General features: G+C 35.7%; 1 protein-coding gene across 1 annotated transcript in view; it reads left to right on the forward strand.

Moving 5' to 3' along the window:
* Nucleotides 1-1,546: 1,546 nt before the first annotated feature.
* Nucleotides 1,547-17,748, forward strand: part of LOC131850294 (Kv channel-interacting protein 1) — a 56,673-nt gene continuing 40,471 nt past the window's right edge. The window contains exons 1-3 of the mRNA XM_059200504.1: nucleotides 1,547-1,786; nucleotides 4,483-4,554; nucleotides 6,927-7,056. The gene's annotated coding sequence lies outside the window, so the exon portion shown is untranslated. The remainder of the gene's footprint in view (nucleotides 1,787-4,482; nucleotides 4,555-6,926; nucleotides 7,057-17,748) is intronic.

A 17,748-nucleotide genomic window follows, 5' to 3' on the forward strand; every position in this document is an offset into this window, starting at 1 on the left:
TCATCGCAGGCCGGAATACGTCCACTGCTGGACATAGGCCTCCCCTAAAGATCTTCACGACGATCGGTCCTGCGCTGCTCGCATCCAATGCCTTCCAGCGATCTTGACCAGATCATCGGTCCACCTTGCTGGAGGCCTTCCCACGCTGCGTCTTCCAGTCCTTGGTCGCCACTCGAGGATTTTACTGCCCCAACAGCCATCTGTCCTACGAGCTATGTGCCATGCCCATTGTCACTTCAGAGTCGCAATTCTTCGGGCTATATCGGTCACTCTGGTTCTTCTTCGGATCTCCTCATTTCTGATTCGATCACGCAGAGTAACTCCGAGCATAGCACTCTCCAGTTGCCCTCTGAGCATAGCTTGTTCATGAGGCCCATAGTTAGCGACCACGTCTCTGTGCCGTAAGTCATCACTGGCAACATACATTGGTCGTAAACCTTCGTCTTGAGACACTGCGGAAATTTGGACGAAAAGATATATCGGAGCTTCCCGAACGCTGCCCATTCCAGTTGGATTCGACGATTGACCTCTTTCTCGAAATTGGATCTGCCTAGCTGGATATTATTTATTTATTTCACATTAATTCGTTCAGTTCATTTTTGTTTATAAATAAAAAGTACATTATTCACTCTCGAGGACATAGCTGAAAATCAGTGTTTTGCTCCTTGAGTGATTCTCTACACTGAGCTATGTACCAGTTTTGTATTGTAGCACACATTGCAGGTTTACCCTTATTGAATTTTTATATTATAGGTATTTGTCATGTGTTGTTATAATTACGCCTATATGTGTGTATACATACAAATAAAAACTATTATCTATCTAAATTTAGAGATTTACACAGATTCTATTTAGAGAGTTACACAGGTTGGTGCAATAAATATTTTGTTAGGTATAAATGACGAACGCATGTTGACAAGTTTTTTTTTGCTAGAACCTTTGCGATCCTGGAAGAAATAGCTTTTCAGCGATGAGACCATACAGTGTTGCCTCTTTTTTTTCTTTTGTAATGGCTTGGCAATTGGTGCATTTGCCAACATCAAAATTTGTGCCTGTTTTGCACATGGTTGTGTTTATAAATATTTAGATATTTATACATGTAATTAGTAAAAATCACGGCATCTTACCACGTTTTATATTAATTTACTGAGTTCCCGATATTTCGGCTGTGTTTCAACCGCCATGATCACGGGTAAACTGTAAATCGTAGTAAATAAATATAAAACGTGGTAAGATCCCGTAATTTTTACTAATTATACGTATAAATAATGACCGCGTCAATTTTAAAAAATAATTTTGATATTTATACGTAATAGTGTATGTTTTGTTGTCTATGAGTAGAGCAATATAGAATTTTTATTCCATTTGTGATTTATCAAAGACTATGCGGTTATTTTTTTTTTGTTTTGTGGCTACGGCTATGATGCGGTGTGACACTTATTGTGAGTGTTACCTAGCAATTGTTGTTGATTGTAGTATTATTAAAAAAAACTAAACGGTACTGGTAGAACTCATTGTACTATGGGAATCAAATATACCTAAATACATGCAATCAAAACAAATAAAATTACGAACTAATAAATGAATGAACAAAAAATTAGCTATATGGTTAATTTAATGCGGTCGAAGTGGGAGCGAGAGGTATACCAGCGAAATCTCTACAATCTTCTAAAAGATCTCGCCCTGTCTAGAACTGCAGTAAGTTCTTACTAGAACGTGTATCTAAAGCTGCACTAGTAGACTCCTACCAGATCTGTGTGGGCAGAGAGAAACACGAGCGGTGAAGGTGAGTGTTGACTGTTGACGTCCGCAAGGGGAACTAAACCTACACCCGGGTCACAAGGCCCGGGAACTGGGAGGGACACTCCACTCAGGATCACATGATGGACCACGTGCCGGGTCCATCGTGTGTTTTATTTTATAAACTGTATATTCGCAAGTGGTATCTATTGCTAATTCTGCCTTTATTGGACCAATATATAAAGAGCGCCTGCTTTGCGAGCGATTAAAGTTTCAATGTATGAATTAAGTTTTTTATAGCTTGTACTATAGTAGACTAGCTGTACACGCGACTTCGTCTGCGTGGAATTTAACTTTATTTTTCTAAAATAAAGATAGCCTAAGTTACTCCTTAGTACATCAGCTACCTGTCAATAAAAGTGCCGTCAAAATCGGTCCAGCCATTTAAGAGATTAGCCGGAACAAACAGAACCGACAGACAGACAGACAAAAATTGTAAAAAATATTATTTTGGTGTCTATATCGTATTTATATTCATATGCATGTAGTAAAAAACAGTTATTTCAATATTACACATAGACACTCCAATTTAATTATATGTATAGATGTATATGTATATGTATAGATGATCGATCCCCCGTCCAATTCCAACGGGGAGATTACGCCTGAACAAACAGTGGTGCCCTCAGACAAATGAAAATTGTAAAAAATGTTCCGCGGGTTTTGATCTGCACTCGCCCCATAACGTCCGGTGAATTTATATTCATACGGCCAATGCATTAGAGTAGTAAAAAACGGTAAAAATAGCCATTCAAAGATTACGGAACAAACAGGCAGACAGATGAAAATTGTAAAAAATGTTATTTTGATGTATGTACCGTATTTATATTCATATGCATGTAGTAGAAAACGGTTATTTCAATATTACATACAGACACTTAAATTTTATATATAATCTATATGATTTATAATAATAATAACCCTAGCCAACTTTCACAGCGCTATCTAGTCCCGAACTAAATAAACCTAGACTTTTTTTAAAGGCGTACCTTTCAATTAACAATTTCCATTAACTGCGATATACACTGGCGGGGCATCAGTAGTATAACAAGATGAGCATGAGGTCAGATCAGTTAGCCCATCGTGGCACGAGGAATTTATCACGATGGTTTCCAAGGGGAACCGCGTAGAGGTCAAGCTGACTTACATTGCTCACGATGGAGTATTTAGTGCACGTTGTTAGGCACCCCTTACCCCCAGCAGACCTTGTATTATGGGTATTAGACAACTGATATACGAGTATACGTGGTACGCGGGAACAGCTAGTAGGTATATTTTGAAGGTTTTGTCATCAATACAGTGTATAAATTATTAAAATTAAAATTTTAATATTTATACACATAAAAAAAAGGATATAGGTATAGTATAGATATATCTATATATATAAACTAAAATAAAATAAAAAGATATAGACATATATAAACTTCTGTAAACATTTATAGTATAGATATATCTATATATATAAACTAAAATAAAATAAAAAGATATAGACATATATAAACTTCTGTAAACATTTACGCATGGCAACCAGTAATTAAGTCAACACTATATACCTGAACTTGTTCCAAGTCATAATAATTATAACATCATAGGTATAGTATAGATATATATATATAAACTAAAATAAAATAAAAAGATAAATACATATATAAACTTCTGTAAACATTTACGCATGGCAACCAGTAATTAAGTCAACACTATATACCTGAACTTGTTCCAAGTCATAATAATTATAACATCATAGGTATAGTATAGATATATATATATAAACTAAAATAAAATAAAAAGATAAATACATATATAAACTTCTGTAAACATTTACTCATGGCAACCAGTAATTAAGTCACTATATACCTGAACTTTTTCCAAGTCATAATAATTATAACCTCATAGTGTATGTCTTGTTGGTCGCTCAAATAAATAAAAAACGATTAAAAGAATAAAAAAAATTGAAGTCGCTTTCGCTGTCTAAGTGAATAGCTTAAATCTTTTGGACTATTCAACAGATTTTAATGCAGTTTAGCAATAGATATAAACCTTCCTCTTGAATCACTTTTTTTTATAACACAGGGGACAAACGAGCATGCGGCTCACCTAATGGTAAGTGATTACCGCCGCCCATGGGCATCCGCAACACCATGGGAATTGCCAGTACGTTGTCGGCCTTTTAAAAAGGAATAAGCTCTTTTCTTAAAGGTTTCAATATCGTATCGGTTCGGAAACACCATTGCTGGAAGGTGTGGTTGTGCGTGGCAAAAAGTTTCTTCACTCTACAATATACATCCGTACAACGCCGGGGCGGGTAGCCAGTTTAAAATAAAACAGTTTATGAGTGAAACTGTGCAACCTTTTTTTTTCGAGAACATTTATAGATCGCTTTGTTTCAATCTTTATACGGGTAGTGCCAACTTTTATAAAACAGTGTTAATTGCTCTGTGAAAATATGATGCATAGGTTGTTTCTCTGTTTGGCATGAAGCTAGCGTTGTCTATTATGCCACTAACAAACAGGAAACGGGGCGGGATAATGGAAAAGAACGGGTTAAATTTGGCATTACTTGGATGAGTTGTGGATTTAAAAGTTAAAAGTGGATTTAAAAGAAATAAATAATGAAAATGCTTTATAAATCATAGAATTAGAATGAGCTAATAGGAATACAATAGTAGTATATTTTATCCACAGGTGGATAAGCAAAGAGACCATACAGCCTAATCTTCAGTTGAACAGATAAATTAATTGAAGACTTACTCTGTGGTTAGTACTAATAGTAGTATAGTTTATCTAAGGGGATAAGCAAAGATACGAGGCCATATAGCCTAATCTTCAATTGCATAGACAGATTGATTGAAGATAGTTACTCTGTGGTTAGTACTAAGTACTAATAGTAGTATATCTTATCCATAAGTGTGTATGCAAAGGTTTAAGACTATACAGCCTAATATTTAATTGAATAGATAGGTTAATTGAAGTTAGTTACTCTGTGGCTATTAATGATAGTAGTATATTTTATCTATAAGTACATATGCAAAAGTCTGAGAACATACTGCCTAATCTTTAGTTGCACAGATAGGTTAATTGAAGTTAGTTGCTCTGTGGTTAATGCTATTAGTAGTAAATTTTATCTAAGGAAATAAGCAAAGATACGAGACTATACAGCCTAATCTTCAGTTGCATAGACAGATTAATTGAAGATAGTTGCTCTGCGGTTAGTACTAATAGTAGTATATCTTATTCATAAGTGTATATGCAAAGGTATAAGACTATACAGCCTAATATTCAATCGAACAATTAGGTTAATTGAAGTTAGTTGATCTGTGGTTAGTACAAATATTATAGTAGTATATTTTATTCATAAGTTGATAATAAAGGTACTAGACCATACATCTTCAGTTTCATAGATGGCTTAATTGATTTTTTTTTATACTACGATGGTGGCAAACAAGCATACGCCCCATCTGATGGTAAATGGTTACCGTAGCCTATGGATGCCTGAAACACCAGGGGCATCACGTGCGCGTTGCCGACCCTTAAGGAACATTAATATACCCTTCTTGAAAAACCCTATGCTGTAGTCTCGTGGGAAAACTTTAGCAGGTAGTTAATTACACTATGTAAGTGTAAGCTATTCTGCAACCGTACTGTCTGAGACTACTTAGGTTCCAGCGTGAAAGTTAGTTGCTCTGTGGTTAGTATGAATGGTAGTATATTTTATCTATAAGTGTATATCCAAAGGTATAAGATCATACAGCCTAATAATCTCCCAAATTTGAATTTAAATGAAATAGTATTATTATAAATATGTACAACATTAAAAAAAAAAATACGAGCTGAGTTTCTTGTCAGTTCTTCTCATCTCGAAATCATTCCGAACTGACGGTAGATTTGACATATCATAAGAGTCTGTAATAGACCTACATGAATAAAGATATTTTGAATTTGAATTGAATTTGAATTTGAATATTTAGTTGCATACATAGGTTAACTGAAATTAGTTGATTTTATTTTTAATGCGGGTAATGAAGACCTATTACGAGTATTGTACAGGTTAGCTATAGTTATAGAGGTATTTAATCTGCAGTGCTATACGCTATAGCTTATTTGAAGATTTTGGCGGGTTAATAGCCTTGGTCACGCACACTTTACTTGTTGGAAAACCAAAAACTAGGTAGAGTTTCAACAATTATAATATAGATTACGTTTCGTGGCGCAGGTCAATAGTTCAAATGTCAATAAACATAATTTTTAACCTCCAACGCAATAACAGGGGTGTGTTTGGGAGTATTATGTTGACGGCCTCGGTCTAAAGGTTAGCACACTGCTTTATTTCCGATGGTCTCGGGTTCGAGTCCTCGTACGACACAGACTTTTGTTTTCATGGGTATGATTATTTGTATCGGTCTGGGTGTTTTCTATGTGTATGTATGCATTTACGAAAAAAAATCTGTGTATTTATATCAGTTATCTAGTACCCATAACACAAGTTTTAGCTAGCTTAACTTGGGTCCAGATGGCGCTGTGTGAATTGTCCTGTTACACGCATATGAATATATGTAAATACGGTACATACACAAAACCACTTTACAATTTTTGTCTGTCCGTCTGTCGGTCTGTTTGTTCCGGCTAATCTCTAAAATGGCTGAACCGATTTTAACGGGACTGTTTTTGGCAGGTAGCAGATGTAATAAGGAGTAACTTACGCTACTTTTATTTTACGGGAAACAGCTAGTATAAAATAATAATAGTACTTTCATCTACGGGTATTGTACCCAAAACACTTGAAAATAGTGCAAACATTAAATATTTATCCTATATATGTTCATATTTAAATATTTGTCCTAGATATGTATTACTATACATATCTCTTACCAAAACCACAATACTGAATTCCCATCTTATTACTAGGAATTTCTTGGCTTCCTCAATAACATCTTCACAGCGCAACCTTTCCCACACTTGGCTAAGGTCAACGTGGGTGGATACCTTCTTTTAAATTTATAAAATAAAAGATAACAATAATAATAATAATAATAATTATTAAAAATATATGCTATATAGTGAGAAACTACTGTCTGTCTGTCCCTATCTATAAATTGTACCCTACACTCGTCCTTATTGACCCTTTTCAGATTCCCCCCGGGTTGAGTTATAGCCGTTACATCGAAGTGTCCCAGAGCGCCGGTTACATGGTTACAAAACAAGAATCGTGTTTATGGTCGTCAGTAATGCCAACTTTATGGACGTAATTTCCTTATTTTGGTGTGTTGACTTTTAAATTTTACATAGATATACGTGGAGCGGAGGTAACTAATGTGTCTGATGAGTGAGAGGTGCTGAGGGTTTTAATAAGGAGATTACGGAGATAAAATAATGTGCGACTAATTGAGCTATTTTATTTACCCTAAGGGCTCCGCTGCAGAAGCAAAAGCAGCGCTGTAGCTTCGGCTGCAGCAATATGCTGAGCGGAGTCCTGTTTAGCAAATGTTTATAATAATAATAATGTTCAAAATCTACCCTGTAACATCGTAAGCACAGATTATTATATTAGAGTCCGTTAGTTTTCTGTTCCCGCGCCTTTCGTTCCCCTCCATTAACTAGTACTGAACCGACTGTACGGCGGCCATGACGCGCGCGCAGTGTGTTGTGAATTAAAATAAATTAGAACTGTGAAACCTACTGTGAAAGTGTGTGAAAGCTAGCGAAGATATCTTCGAGACCCTGAAGCCCAAGAAATCCGCAGAATCATACAGGTACATGACTGACGCTTCCATCATTTTTCACTATATATATACAGAGAGTAAATTCCCTAACATTTTGGTAGCAGAGTAGTTTCCCAAACAAATAATAATCTCAGGACAATTCACACAGCGCCATCTAGACCCACGTTAAGCTAGCTAAAGCTTGTGTTCTAGGTACTAGATAACTGATACATATACATAGATATTTTTTTTTGTAAATACATACATATTATACATATAAAATACCCAGACCGATATAAACAACCATACTCATAAATACAAATGTAGGTACCGTGCGAGGAATCGAATCCGTGACTATCTGAAGTAAAGCGGTGTACTAAACCGCTTGACCACCGAGGTCGTCGCAAAATAGAACGCTGAATGATCTCTTTTATACATAAATATTTTTGGTACAAAATTTTATTTGACTTTGCCGTTATCTCAAAAAGGGTTTTTTAATAGATGATGACAATGGAATGGTGCACGTGTGGTAACTGTTTACGCTGGCGGGGCACCAGTGGAGAATGATAAGATGAGCATGAGGTCAGGTCAGTTAGCACATCGTGACAAATTTCCCAGGGATTTTTTTTTGTAAAGGATGATAATTTTTTTTATTTATTTATTTAATTCGGTTTACGCTGCCGGGGCACCAGTGGAGGATAATAGGATGAACGTGAAGTCAGATCAATTAGCCCAACGTGACAAATTCACCGGGAATGTATCACGATGGTTTCCAGGGGGAACCGCGTGGAGGTCGATCTAACATGGTACATTGCTAGCAATGGAATCATCAATCTCCCCAGGGATTTATCACGATGGTTTCCAGGGGGAACCACGTGGAGGTCAACCTGGCATGGTACATTATTAGTAATAGGCTTCTAAGATTAGGGGAAAGGGGATTGTTAGTAATGTGCAACCTCCTTTCCCACTCTGAAAACGGTTTACGCTAGCGGGGCACTAGTGGAGGATGTTAAAACGAGAGGTCAGGTCAGTTAGCCCATCGTGACAAATTCCCCACATGATAGTGGAATGGTGCTCCCGCCTGCGCTAACGGTTTACGCTGGCGGGGCACCAGTGGAGGATGACAAGATGAGCATGAGGTCAGGTCAGTTAGTCCAGGTAAATTCGCCATGAATTTATCACGATGGATTCCAGAAGGAACTGTGTGGTCAACAATGGTATATTGCTAGCAATGGGGTTGTTAGTAATAATTCCTTTTACCCCTTATTAGATGGGGTAGTAATAATGTAGATCAGCCATATATATGTGTACAAAAAAAAGGACACATTGAAATATTTATTTATTTATAACACTTTGTTGCATCAACATAGAAAGGTAATTAAAACATTCAATATTAAACTAAGACCAAAAGGCGGTCTCATCTATTGTCTATTACATATAAATAAAATTGGAGTGTCTGTTTGTAATATTGAAATAACCGTTTTCTACTACATGCATATGAATATAAATACGGTACATACACCAAAATATTTTTTTTACAATTTTTTACTATCTGTCTGTTTGTTCCGGCTAATCTCTGAAATGTCTGAACCGATTTTGACGGGACTTTTTTTGGCAGGTAGCTGATGCAATAACGAGTAACTTAGTCTACTTTTATTTTAGAAAAATAAAGTTAAATTCGACGTGGGCGAAGTCTCGTACAGCAGTAATACTAAAAGAATGGATAAATATACATAAATATATGGACACACACACAAAGTACCCATTGTTACAATTACTGTAAGTAAAATAAAATATTAAAATAACAGTCCATAGAGACCGCAGTTGAGATGGCAGTATGCGTTGATTCCCACACCCCGCAGTCCGACTTGCTGTGAGAAATTGCACATTGCTAATTTATGGGAAGTCGTAATATATTTATAGGTTATCGATTGTCCCGTACAACTAGGTACAATAATGTAGTAATTTCCAGAGTTTCGTACATTCACAAAGACACAGAATTATTGTTTCATGTCATTTTTGTTATCAGATGTTAGAGTTAAATTATTCAAAATGAAACTAAGGTTGTGTTCACGGATTTATTTTTACGAACACTACCCACTTCGTTCATCCATCTTCGTTCACATTATTTTTTTTTCGGACTACTCTAATGCTGTTGGCCGCAGCTGGCCTTTACAGCTTCACCGGACGATAGGGGGCGAGTGCAGATGGCACTCCAGACCCGCGGAAGGACTTATGGAGCGGCTGAAGGCCAACTTTCGCCTGACGGATACGACTTTAGTCTGAGGGCACCACTGGGGGTTCGAACCTCCCCCCACTCAGATGAGTGGCGTTCATTTTATAAACAATCATTGAGTCGTTACACAACTTATTTTATTTAATAAGTGAAATTCATTTACAATGTTTCTAAAGTTTTATAAATAAATACATTAAATAATAAATATGAAAATGTAATATTATAATTAATACTAAATACAGTTTCTACAAATAAACTATAAATAGTTATTTCACATTTATTGCAAAAGTCAAATGCATACAATATAAATCATATTAGATACTCAATTATATATTTAAATATATGGTAGTTTCACACACTTAAACTTAAATTGTAAAGTAAGAATAAAATTATTAAAAAGAGCAACACGCAAGTTTCTTGCTCGTTCTTCTTGTGATGAGACAGCTTTCCGAATGAGCGGTAGATTAAAAAAATGTAATGACTATTCAAAAGTGCTTCAATGTAAGTTTATTTGAATAAATGATTTTCTATTCTATTCTATTCATGTTAGATAAAAAATTACTTTGATGTTACGCAGATAACTCAACGGTATGTATATCACGACCTGATTTTGTTGGGATTTTTTACCGCCTCAACATCTAGTTTGAGTGAGATAAACACCACAATATATTTTTAATTAATTAATATAATTTATGCTTATTAACTTATAAAGTAAATATATAAATAGTAAATATTAAATCTAATTATAATTATGATATAAAATGTATGTTCTAGAAGTTTGATATAATCATGTATATTTTTGAGTACAAGATATAAGTTCTGATTTGACCATAACAGTCCTACCTACTGACTTTAAAAATAGAACCGCCATATTGTGTGCACAGTTCAGTTCTGTTTAAACGCTCCAAGGCTGTACGGTCTAAAGATATTTGCCTGTTCCATCACTGAAAAGGAGATGGACGAATATGGAAAAAAAAATGAAATGCTCAAAGTGTAAAGATCATATAACTGAAGAAAGAAGTCAATAGTGTTTGTGTCTCATTGCTGCTGCCGCTTCGTAACAAAGGAGTTGGCGCAATAAAAATATAAAAGTCTACTCTCGCAATTCGTCTACGTCATTTCCCCTCGTTTCTGCCGCAGATTTCGGTGTTTTCCCAGATCATTTGATAACCGTATATGACATGGGCTGTATGCATTTGCCACCATCGTAGTATAAAAAAAAATGGATATTGGTATATTTCACTAGTCTGTACGTCAGACAATTTGTTATGATGAGCTGATCGAGCTGACCTCATATTCATCTTATCCTCCACTGGTGCCCCGCCAGCGTAAACTGTTAGCGCAGGCGAGCGTACCATTCCATTATCATCCTCGAAAAAAAAGAAAAAGAAATTCTCTATGAATTTGTCATATGATTTGTGCCTGGTCACTTTTTTTTAAGTTCATCGTCATTTTCTTTGCCATTCAATTTCATAAAAAAAACAACTCAAATAATGGCTGTATTGTTTAAACCATAGACAAAAAAGTATTACTTTTTTATTGGATTCTCAGATGTTTTGCGTATAGAGGTCTAGGAAGCCGTCTAGGGCGCTCCTAAATAAGATATCTAGAAATAAATTATTTAGATAAACGCTCGTGTCTCAGCCAAATAAACGATTCTGAACGTCGGTCGGTTTCGTTGGAGTAATTGATAGGCGGTCGCGGATTGCGAATGCTAGCAGATAATGTAGGGATGGTTTTGGGCCGATAAAGTAATTAATAATTATTTTATTTATTTATACTTTCTATTACACCAAATACAGAAAATAATTAAAATTTAAACTGATACAAAAGGCAGTCTTATCGCTAAGCAATCTCTTCAAGACTATCTTTGGGTAGAGAAAGTAATATTAAGACAAGAAAATGGTGGTGCACGTAATGAACATAAATCCTAACTACAATTATAAATGCGAAAGTAACTCTGTCTGTCTGTCTGTTTCGCTTTCACGTTAAAATTACTGAACCAATTTAAATGAAATTTGGTGCTCAGATAGTCAAGACCCTGAGAAGTTGTAAGGGGTTAAAAAGGGCGATGATAATTTGTATGGAACTATTGTAGTTTTCAAAAGGTAGAAGCTTGAAACTTATATTTTAGGCTATTGATTGAATATAAATAAAAAATAGGGTTATCAATCGAATGTCGTGGTGAGTCGTAACGCTAACGAATATACGCCAGCGAGATACCAATGAAAGATGATAAGATGAACATTCATTCAGCAATTACTACATTACTAATGAAATAACAATGGAGGCTCCATTTTTACGTTAGAGTGAGTGAGTGTAGAACGAAGTTTGCAATCGGTATTCAGACTGGCTGGTATGATAAACTATGTGTGTTTGAATATTTGAAAGACGTAGAAGAGAGAGTGAGAGAAGAGAAGATGACAATACACACTGTTTTGTCATCTTCTCTGTTTTCATACAAAATATCCGTACTATGTATATTGTCGTAAACGATTGCAATAAACGAGTTTTATATATATATATTTTTAAAATATATTTTTGTTTATTGTTATTCTACGTTATTTACTTGTACACCACTAGTTACTATGTTAAAGTGAGAAGTTCAGAGGTAATTAAACATTTTTTTTTTATTTATTTGAAAACCAACAGCGAAATAAAATATGACAAATAATATGTGCTTAAAAATAAGGCCAATGAAAGGTTTTCTCACAATTACAACATTTATGCAACAAAAAGCAATACAACATTTTTCAACATTTTTATATAATCATTATATTTTAAATCCGCTATCCGCTTTTCAATTATGTCCTCTCCGGAACGTCAATGTCTGTCGCACAGATTGTAGAGACTAGGTTTGTCGTGTCTGTTTTTCTGTGGGCGCGTTCCAAATTCAAATCACAGGTTTGTCGTATCTTTTTTCTATGGGCGCGTTCCAAATTCAAATCATATGTTGTTTTATAAATAGAGTTAATTGTTCCACCGGCGCCGCCATCAGTTGTTTACGGCCGGCTTGTTCGTAAACGTCATTCTAATAAAGTTGTTTATGCTTCGAGTAATGCTTCAATGTATACGCCTTGTCCAGTGTTGCCAGTGTTGCCAGATAACCTGCTCAGGTTTCCTCGAGAAACAGCCTAGAGTTTTTCAAGAAGGATATATTAGGGTTTCTTATGGGTCGGCAAAGCGCACGTGACGCTTCTGGTGTTTCAGACGTTCATTGGCTACGGTAACTGTTTACTATCAGACGAGGCGTATGCTTGTTTGCTTATAAGATCAGACTATATCAATATATTAGTATTATAATATTAATTCTTATGTATGTTAATCTATAATGTATTTATAATATAGGCCTAGTTGTCTGAAAAAATAAATATAAAAATGTCCGTTTCGCTTCCTCCTTTCTTTTGTCGGATATTTACTCGTAATACGAATAACTATTAGAACTATTACTAACGAATACTTAAGAAAAACAATAGAGATAATTAAAACTTCTTTCATGTTTCTCGTGTTTTTTATGCTCCGATGAAAACGTGGTCCTGATGACCTTTTTTTTTTGGATCGGTATGACCTGCAGGCTTGTGTTTTTTCTCTTTTAGTCTTACATTATGACAAAATAACTGTACATAACTGCAACTTAAGATGTCCCCTCACAAATTCCCCTTTTTTATACTACAATGGTGACAATCAAGCAAGACTCATCTGATTCTAAAGGGTTACTGGAGCCTATGGACGCCTGAAACACCAGGGGTGTTGTCCACTCTCAAGAAATCTTAATACACTTTTATTATTTGTATCCCATACCTTTCTCCCATCGTTGCAAATTCCCCTAAATTTGGGGTGAAACCTGCGAATCTGGTATCACTGACCGTGTCGGACGACAGCTGGCCAGATAGTCAAAATTGTGTGACTAAACATTTCATGACTCTGTTTTATTTTTTATTAGTTTCATTTAATTTCACCTTCTTTTCTACTTACCTGCCAGTATCTTAAACAAAGTCGTTCAGGGTGATAAATGTAGTGATTACTTGCTTATTTGCTAAACACACTCTTGACTTATTTGCTTTGTATGTACCCGCACATGAAAAAAAAAAATATTATCATCTTCAACCATCTGTGAAAAAGCACTATTAAAAAATAAAATTAACAATTATACAAGTGTCCTTTTTTGTGAAAATTATATGAGTATATCTATACATATAAATAAAATTGGAATGTCTGTTTGTAATATTGAAATAACCCTTTTTTACTACGTGCATATGAATATGAATACTGTACATACACTAAAATAACATTTTTTGCTATTTTTGTCTGCCTATCTGTTTGTTCCAGCTAATCTTTGAAATGGCTGGACCGATTTTGATGGGACTTTTATAGGCATGTAGCGGATGTAATAAGGAGTAACTTAGGCTACTTTTATTTTAGAAATATAAAAGAAATTCCACGCAAACGAAGTCGCGGGTACAGCTAGTTAATCATACAATTTTGTATTGAGTTTTGGAAAAATCGCGGCCTTTCAAATCTCTCAGGACCCAGAAGCAAATCTCGCCAAAAGCTGGATACCTCATGCTGACTTTATGTATTACCATATATCTGACTGATATTATAAACGTGACAGAGGCGACTTACAAAACATCTATTAAACTTAAATAGATAAATTCCTAAAATAATGTTAGGTACAATAACGGGCCACTGTCAGGGGCGGATCTACCTAAGGGCTTATTAGGCTGCAGCCCAGGAGATATACAAGGGGCCCCCAGGCCCCACTGAAACGATATTTAAAATAAAAAAAAATCTAGAATGCTTAAAATCCTATCATAAGGTTGGCAACCCTGAGATCAATCAACTCATGCAAATGCGCGTCTATCGAAAGGAACGAGGAATTTCTGGTCACTTGTTTCTGATCGGTGTATTATTTTAGTTGAGTAGTAATCAGGTAGGTAAGTAGATTTAGCTCAGGGCCCTACAAATTCACGATCCGCCCCTGGCCACTGTCCCTTAAACAAACACTTGTACACAACAGCTACAGACAGGCCCCTTTGTCGGATCTTTAAAGTCGAAGAAACGACTCACTTAATCATGGAGTGCGTAGCAGTGAAAATGTATCCATATATTTGTATCAGTTACCCATAACACAAGCTCTGCTTATCTTGGGACTAGATGGCGCTGTGTGAATTGTTCTGAGATGTTATTATTATTCTGATATTTCCAATTCGAAACGTGCGATTAAACCACCAACCAGCAATACGCGCAACCACATTGGAATCACCTTCCAGCAATGGCATTTCCGAACCGATACGATATTGAAACCTTCAAGAAAATAGCTTATTCCTTTTTAAAAGGCCGACAACGTACTTGCACTCCTTTGGTGTTGCGGGTGCTCATGGGCGGTGGTAATCACTTACCATCAGGTGAGCCGCATGCTCGTTTGTCCCCTGTTTTATAAAGTCAAAATAATAATTTATGGATAGATCCTCCTCCCACGCCTATTTCCAACAACTCACCTGCTAGATCCGTATTAATAGCAGATAACCAAATTAAAAAAATATATATTGTCTCTGGAAGGCCTGGAAAACATTAGTTATTTACGAAGATACTGTTTGAAAGTTCGTTGATGTATAATCGGCAGGTGTCAGTCAATATTAAGAGAATGTTTTACGATTTTAACACAAGCTTTTACAAGCTTTTATACAGAGATACACTTTGTGCAAACTTGTATACTTTGACTGATCTATTTTGTTCCTCAAATAACTAAATATTTATTTAAATGAATAGGAATGAAGATAATATTTTAAGGAAGGTGTTATATATGAATGTGGATGGTTATAAGGGTAGAGGAAGGCCGAAAAAGAGATGGATGGACTGTGTGAAAGATGATATGGTGAGAAAGGGAGTAAATAATGGGTTGACTGCGAACAGAAATGAATGGAAGAGAAAAACATATTACGACGACCACAAATAAATAGGATAAGGAAGAAATAGATGACTGCAAAATAGCAAAGTTGACTTAAATAAATAAATAGTTACTATTTATTTATTTATTTAAATCAATTTTGCTATTTTGCAGTTTGCACATAAAATTGTTAGTAATTCTAAACAACGTTTATTTAAAAGATATTTTTTTCGGACTACTCTAATGCTGTTGGCCGCAGCTGGCCTTTACAGCTTCACCGGACGATAGGGGGCGAGTGCAGATGGCACTCCAAACCAAAGGAAGGACTTATGGAGCGGCTGAAGGCCAACTCTCGCCTGACGTATACGACTTTAGTATTTAAAAGAGCAACACGCAAGTGTCTTGCTCATTCTTCTTGTCTTAAGTCTGCGTTCTGAATAAGTGGTTCGATTTTTTTATTTTACCAGTCTTTTGTAATATGATGTTTAAAAATACATAGAACCCTAAATTTTCACCATTATATCACCAACCCCTATTTTTTAATATCGCTTTTAATTTATATGTCAAAACAACGTTTGCCCGCTTGGTCAGCTAGTAAAGCTATATAAAATATATATATATAAAATATTGTTGCACAGATTAATAGACACATTATTCTGTAATAAGTGACTCGTGTCTGATCTGGACGAAAGACCAGAGACAATCTGTTGAAATAGTCGAATTGCCACAATTGCAACGGAATTAAGTGGCATACAGCCAAACGACATCCTGTCATTTACATCGCCATTTCCTGCTTCCTATCCAAATACAGTAAATATTATTTAATCTGCCTAACCAGCTTGCACAGTCTTATAGTTTTGTGAATAAACAGATTATATAATAAAACTATTATTTTATTCTGTAGTACCTATATATAAATTAACGCTTTACGACCGATGGTCGCGGGTTCGATTCCTCGCACGGCACAAACATTTGTATTAATGAATATGAATGTTTGTATCGGTCTGGGTGTTTTCTATGTATGTTTTAACAAAAAAATCTTTATATAATAATAATAATATCAGGACAATTCACACAGCGCCATCTAGTCCCAAGTTAAACTAGCTAAAGCTTGTGTTATGGATACTAGATAACTGATAGTGAAAGTACATAGATTTTTTTCGTAAATATAAAAAGAATCTTTGTATATGTAATGTAAAAAAAAAATATTTTCCCGCCAATAATAATAACAACCCTAAACAATTTACACAGTGTCATCTAGATTGATCCTTCGTCCAATTAAAATTACGACTGCCTTAGCCAAAGTTTGACTAAAGTCGTTCCCGCCAGGTGGGAGTTGGCGTTCAGCCGCTCCATAAGTCCTTCCTTTGGTTTGGAGTGCCATCTGCACTCGCCCCCTATCGTCCGGTGAAGCTGTAAAGGCCAACTGCGGCCAACAGCATTAGAACTCCGAAAAAAACAGTGCCATCTAGGAAATCGGATTTTTGGTACTAAACAACTGATATATATTCATTTGTAAATACATACATAATATACATAGAAAACACCCAGACCGATACAAACAATCATACTCATGTTCATGAGTATGATTGTTTGTATCGGTCTGGGTATAAATGTTTATATCGTGCGAGGAACCGAACCCGCGACCATCGGTAGTACAGCGGTGTGCTAAACTGCTAGACTTTCAAAGCCATCAAATATGTAATACTAGCTGACCCGCGTAACTTCGTCTACACCACACTTACTTGAAATTTATCATTATATTTATTTAGCTTTTGCCCGCGGCTTCGCTCGCGTTAATTTATCCCCTTAGGGGTGGAATTTATCAAAATCCTTTCTTAGGGGATGCCTACGTCATAGTAGCTTTATGCATGCAAAGTCTCAGCCCGATCGGTTTCGAATTGACAAAGTTTCATACAAACTTTCATCCCCTATTTTATCCCTTTGGGGGTAGAATTAATCAAAATCCTTTCTTAGCGGATGCCTATGTCATAACATCTACCTGCATGCCAAATTTCAGCTCGATCCATCCAGTGGTTTGGGCTGTGCGTTGATAGATCACTATGTCAGTCACCTTTGAGTTATATATATTTAGATATATTGTTATTATATATTGCCTATATGTT

Source organism: Achroia grisella, unplaced genomic scaffold (genome assembly GCF_030625045.1).
Source record: "Achroia grisella isolate CSIRO2021 unplaced genomic scaffold, CSIRO_AGI_Agris_v1 utg719, whole genome shotgun sequence".
In the NCBI taxonomy this organism is placed as follows: Eukaryota; Metazoa; Arthropoda; class Insecta; order Lepidoptera; family Pyralidae; genus Achroia; species Achroia grisella.